This window comes from Musa acuminata, chromosome BXJ2-11, assembly GCF_036884655.1.
Source record: "Musa acuminata AAA Group cultivar baxijiao chromosome BXJ2-11, Cavendish_Baxijiao_AAA, whole genome shotgun sequence".
Lineage (NCBI taxonomy): Eukaryota > Viridiplantae > Streptophyta > Magnoliopsida > Zingiberales > Musaceae > Musa > Musa acuminata.
The window spans coordinates 6,850,089-6,856,088 of NC_088348.1; positions in this window are offsets into that span (position 1 = coordinate 6,850,089).

Sequence of the window (6,000 nt, forward strand, 5' to 3'; positions counted from 1 at the left end):
TCGATTGGTTTCATCATCAAAATCCAAGATTCAATAATAATAACATAATTAACATTATTTTGGGTGTGATTTCAAAACATTCATCGTTTCTCCCCCTTTGTCATCAACAAAACAAAAAGGAGAATCATTCAACAATTTATGCAAGTATTTTAAACTATACGAGTAATTTCTTCACCCGTTCATGCAAGCAAGCAAAAACTTTATAAGATAACTACTTTTGCTTTTTGAAATGGGCAAGTTAGCATTTTTGTTTTAGATGTGCAAGCATTTTTTGGTTTGTGCAAACATTATTTTATTAGAGATTATGTTAATAATCATGATATATCTTTAGAATGTATTGATACAAAACATCAATTAGTTGATATTTTTATAAAACCTTTAAACGAGAAACAATTTAATTTTATTAGAAGAGAATTATGTATGTTAAATCGAGATCGTTTCCTTCGTTCCAAATGCATGAATTCCTCTATACATTTTTTGGATTTCTTGATTTTTCGTAACTTGAGTTTTCTTTTTAAATCGAGATCGTTTCCTTCGTTCCTTCTTCTTTCAATTCACTAAAGAAGAGATTTAATTCATGAATTTTTGGTAAACTTGATCTTTTATGAATCCTTCTTCCTTCTATTTACAAGAGATTTGATTCATGAATTTTTAGTATACACATTTTGATCTTTAATGATGAATCATTTTCTCTTTGCGATAGTAGAAGCTTGATTAAATGAAACTTATTTTTCATGGATTTGATTTATTTCAAATCCTTTCATGGATTTGGTTCTTATAATTTGATTTTTCTTGTGATGAATGAATTCATCTTTTTATTCTTCTTCCTCTTCTTATTTTTATGACAAAAGGAAGAATGAAACTTTAGTTCTAGAGTATTGAATGAGATTTTTTGTTAAACATATTGCACTAGTATTATCATATTATATATATATATATTTTAATAAATTTTATAATTTTTTAATATATTTTTATCAATATAACTTGAGCACAACATGCACCGACTACTATATACTCAGCTTCGGCCGTAGATAATGCAATCGAGTTTTGTTTCTTGGAAGACCAAGAGACAAGTACATGACCTAAGAGTTGACATGTTCGTGATGTGTTTTTTATATTTACTCTACATCCAGCAAAATCTGCATCGGTATAAGCAATTAATTCAAAGTTTTTAAATTTTAGATACCATAATCCTAAATTAGGAGTTCCTTTTACATATTTAAAAATCCTCTTAACAGCTTTTAGGTGAGATTGCTTGGGATTCGATTGAAATCTATCGCATAATCCAACACTAAAAATAATGTCCGGTCTAGTTACGGTGAGTTATAGTTAACTACCTATCATACCCCTATAAGTTTTTTGATTAAAATTTTCTCTATCATGGTCCATATCTAACTTTATGGAAGTGCTTATTGGTATGTTAATAGCCTTACAACTATCCTATTGAATCATTTTAATAGATCTAAAGCATATTTAGTTTGACTCACAAAAATTTCATCACTTAGTTGCTAAATTTACAATCTAAAAAAAAATTAATTCGCCCATTAAGCTCATTTCGAATTCTTGGCTCATACTTTCGGCAAAATATTCACATAAAGATTCATTCGTAGAATCAAAAACAATATCATCAACATAAATTTGAACTGTAAGAAAATTATTTTTAAAATATTTAATAAATAATGTGGTATCAACCTTGCCTTTCAAAAAATCATTCTTAATTAGAAAAGAACTAAGTCTCTCGTACCAAGCCCTTGGGGCTTATTTCAAACCATATAGAGCCTTAGATAACTTAAAAACATGATTAAAAAAAATGGTATTTTCAAATTCGAGTGATTGTTCAACATAAACTTCTTTGGAAATGAAGTCATTAAAAAAAATACTTTTAACATACATTTGAAATAACTTAAAATTATTACAACTAACATAGGCAGGGAGAATCATTATGGCTTCAAGCCTAGCCACAAGAGCGAATGTTTCTTCATGATTGATAAATTTTTCCTAATTGAAACATTTGGCCACTAATCTAACCTTGTTTTTAACCACAATACCAAGTTTATCTTACTATTTTTAAAGATTATTTAATACTAATTACTAAATGGTCACTAAGTCTAGAAATAAGCTTCCACGCCTCATTTCTCTCAAATTGATTTAACTTCTCTTGCAATGCAATAACCCATGAATCATCTTTTAGGCTTCGTCAATGTATTTTGGTTCAATTTGAGTTAAAAAAGCTGCATTCATACAAAATTTTTAAAAGAAGAATAAGTTTGAACACTTTTTGATGTCTTCAATAATTAGCTCCTTAGAATGAGCATCTACGTACTTCTAATATTTAGATAATAATTCTTTAGAAGAATATGCATCCAAGTTGCTTGGGGAAGAGAGTTTTCATTCAAATTTAAAATATCAAATTATTTTTATTAAATTCGAAAAGCTTATTAAAAATAATATAAATAGATTCCTCTATAATCAAAGTTCTTTTATTAAAGACACGAAAAGCTTTAGACATAGAGGAGTAACCAAGAAAAATGCCTTCGGTAGATTTTGCATCAAATTTTTCTAAGGCATCTTTTTCATTTAAAATAAAATAATTACAACAAAAAATTTTAAAATATAAAATATTAGGTTTTTTATTATTCCACAATTCGTAGGGAGTTTTGGAAAGTAATGGTCTAACAAAAACCCTATTCATGATATAGCATGTCGTGTTAATATTTTCGGCCCAAAAATATTTGGGTAGGCTATGCTCATTAAGCAAGATTCTTGTCATTTCTTGTAAACTCCTATTTTTTTTCTCAACAACTCCATTTTGTTGAGAGTTTCTTGGAGTAGAAAAGTTGTGGTTATGCTTATTTAGATCACAAAAAATTTTAAAATGATGATTTTGAAATTCACCACCATGATCACTTCGAATAGAAGCAATCATAAAACCTTTTTTATTTTAAATTAATTTATAAAATTCGAAAAATATTTAAAGCAATCACTTTTATGTGCCAAGAAGTATGTTCAAGTGTATATACTAAAATCATCAACTATTACAAGGTATATTTACTACCTCATAGGCTTGTTGTATCAATTGGTCCAAATAAATTCATATCGATCAATTGTAGTGATCTAAAGGTGCTTATTTGATTCTTTGATTTGAAATGACTTTTTATTTATTTTCCTAGTTGGCATACATCACACACTTTATCTTTGACAAATTTAATTTTAGGCATACCTTTTACTAGTTTTTTAGTTATAATTTGTGAAATTAGTTTCATACTTGTATGACCTAATCTTCTGTACCAAAGTCATGCAGCATCATTTAATGCCGAAAATCAAGTTTCATCACAAAACTCATCAAGATCAATAGTATAGACATTGTTGGTCATTAAGGCAATCAAAGATCTATTTATATGTGGTATTTCTATAATGCAAGCATTAGATTACATTATATTCAAATTTGATGTTATAATCTTTATCATACAATTGACTAATGCTTAGCAAGTTATGTTTTAAACCATTTACTAATAAAACATTTTCAACCAAAAGGTTTGATTTATTACATATATTTCCTTTGCTAATAATTTTTCCTTTATTATTATCCGAAGGTGACAAATCCTTTGTCTTAGCTAGTGAGCTTAGAGAAGTATATTGGATCTCGGGTATGTGCTATAAGCATCTACTATCAAGGTATCATCTCTTGCTCGTATCTTGTGATTGTAGACATATTTATAAGAAAAAAAATTTTCTTTTAGGTACCAATTTAACCTTGGGTCCCTCATAAATAAATCTATCTATCATTGAATGATTTATGGTTCATTTAGCAATCCAAACTAATTTATGTGGACTAGACCTTTTAAATGAACATTTGTAGGCAAAATGATCATATTTTTCACAAAAATTATATTTTTCTCTAGGTAAGACGTGTGTAATGTAGGTCCTTTAATGAAGATAATTGGCTTTTGTTAAGTGTTACTCACTAAATCAATTCCTTCCTTTCTATGAACATGACCCTTATTAGCAAGGATCATGTTTAGAGATTTATTATATATTTTAAAATTTTCTAATACTTCTTATAGTAAGATATTTTCTTTCTTAAGTGAATCTATCTCATCAAGAAGCTAACATACTATCATTATGCTTATTTTTTAATTTACTAAATTCACTAACAAGAGAAACATGTTCTTTTTTAACTTGTATTTTTGACCAACTAGTTTACATTCATCATATAGATCATTAAAAGCAATAAGTAAATCATCATAAGCTAAATAAGATTCGATTGAGTCACTTACCTCGTCATTGAGCACCATTAGAGCGTAATTTGCAACTTTGTTTTTGTTGATTGACTCTTCATCTTTGGATGCATTTGAATTATCCCAAGTTGCTTTGAGCGCCTTTTTTTTCTTTGATAGCTTTTTTTTCACTTGGGGACATTCATTTTTGAAGTGCCTCGATTTTTTATATTTGAAGCAAATTATTTAGTCCTTTTCGAGTTCATTTTTGTTCTTAGTGTATTGTTTTGTTTTGTTCTTTTTTAAGAATTTTTTTAAACCTTCTTGTAAGAAGTGCCAAGTCGTCATCATCATCATCGTCACTTAAGTTTTCACCCAAGTGGTATGGTTCTAAGTGTCATGTCATTCCTCTTCTTTGGAAAGTTGTTCTCAAATTCATCATGTGCTATGCATGTTATTTTAGGATCTCAACTTTTTGGAAGAGATCTTAATATCTTGTTAAAAAGTTTAAAATTAGAAAAACTTTTACCAAATACTTTTAGACCATTAACGACATCCATAAAACGAGTGTACATGTTTCCAATGGTCTCACTTAGTTTTATACAAAACAACTCATAGCTATAAATAAAATATTAATTTTTTACTCTTTAACCCTACTTGTATCTTCGTGTGTGACTTGAAGATTAATTTTTTACTCTTTAACCCTACTTATATTGTGCTCTTTACTCTTTATACAAAACGACCACTTGATAAAGCCTCGGAGACCGGGCTCTAGCGGTACCACTATCGAAACCACTTGGGAGGCTGAGCCTCAAGCGGTGACACTGCTTGCCGTGGCTCCAAGTGATTGAATGGGCCATCCAACCGACCCAATTTAGCCTTGTTTAGGCCCAGTTAGCCCCTATTTGAATTAGTAAGATTTCTCCCAAAACTAACTCAAATTAAAGTCCTAATTATGATTGTTAAGGCTAAAACAATTTATGATACAATGAATCTAAGTTATCCGATACGTCAATTGTTCAACCGAACTCTCGATGAACTTTCGACGAACTACTGACGATCTTCCGATGAACTCCCGACGAGTTTTCATTGCATCATTCGATCCTTTGTTGTATTACCCGATTCATCCGGTCCGATGCCTGATCATTGACTTCGGCTTAACAATAAATTTTTCTATAAACGATAGTCACTTATCTCTACACAATTAAACTTTTTGCTCCCCTTCTCCTCCTCTTTCTCCACCTCGTTCTCTTCTTACCTCTCTTCTTACCTTGTCTTCTTTCCCCGGTCTTCTTTCTATCAATTGATTGTTCATCATAGGTTGTGAGATCAATAGATTGGGTGAGTTTAACCTTGCATGTCAAGAGTGGTTAGAACTAGCAAGAGGTCACCATGAATCAAATTACATGTGTATATGCATACACATGCGTCTTGATTGAACAAACATTATATATATATATATATATATATATATATATATATATATATATATATATATATATATATATATATATATATATATATATATATATATATAGAAATATAATTTCCTTCCGTAATACTTTATACTGCATGCAAGACATCTTACATGGCTTCAAACCTGAGACTTGTCAATTACACAACACTGCACTAACCACTGAGATATGTACATTTCTCATAAACTTAATAAGCCACATTTCTTTGGAAGAACCCAACGAAGATAGAGGGCACAACCTCGGTTCAGCAAATTGTATGGATGGTTTCGGACATAATCCATGTTTTTCAATGAATTCCCTACTTCTCA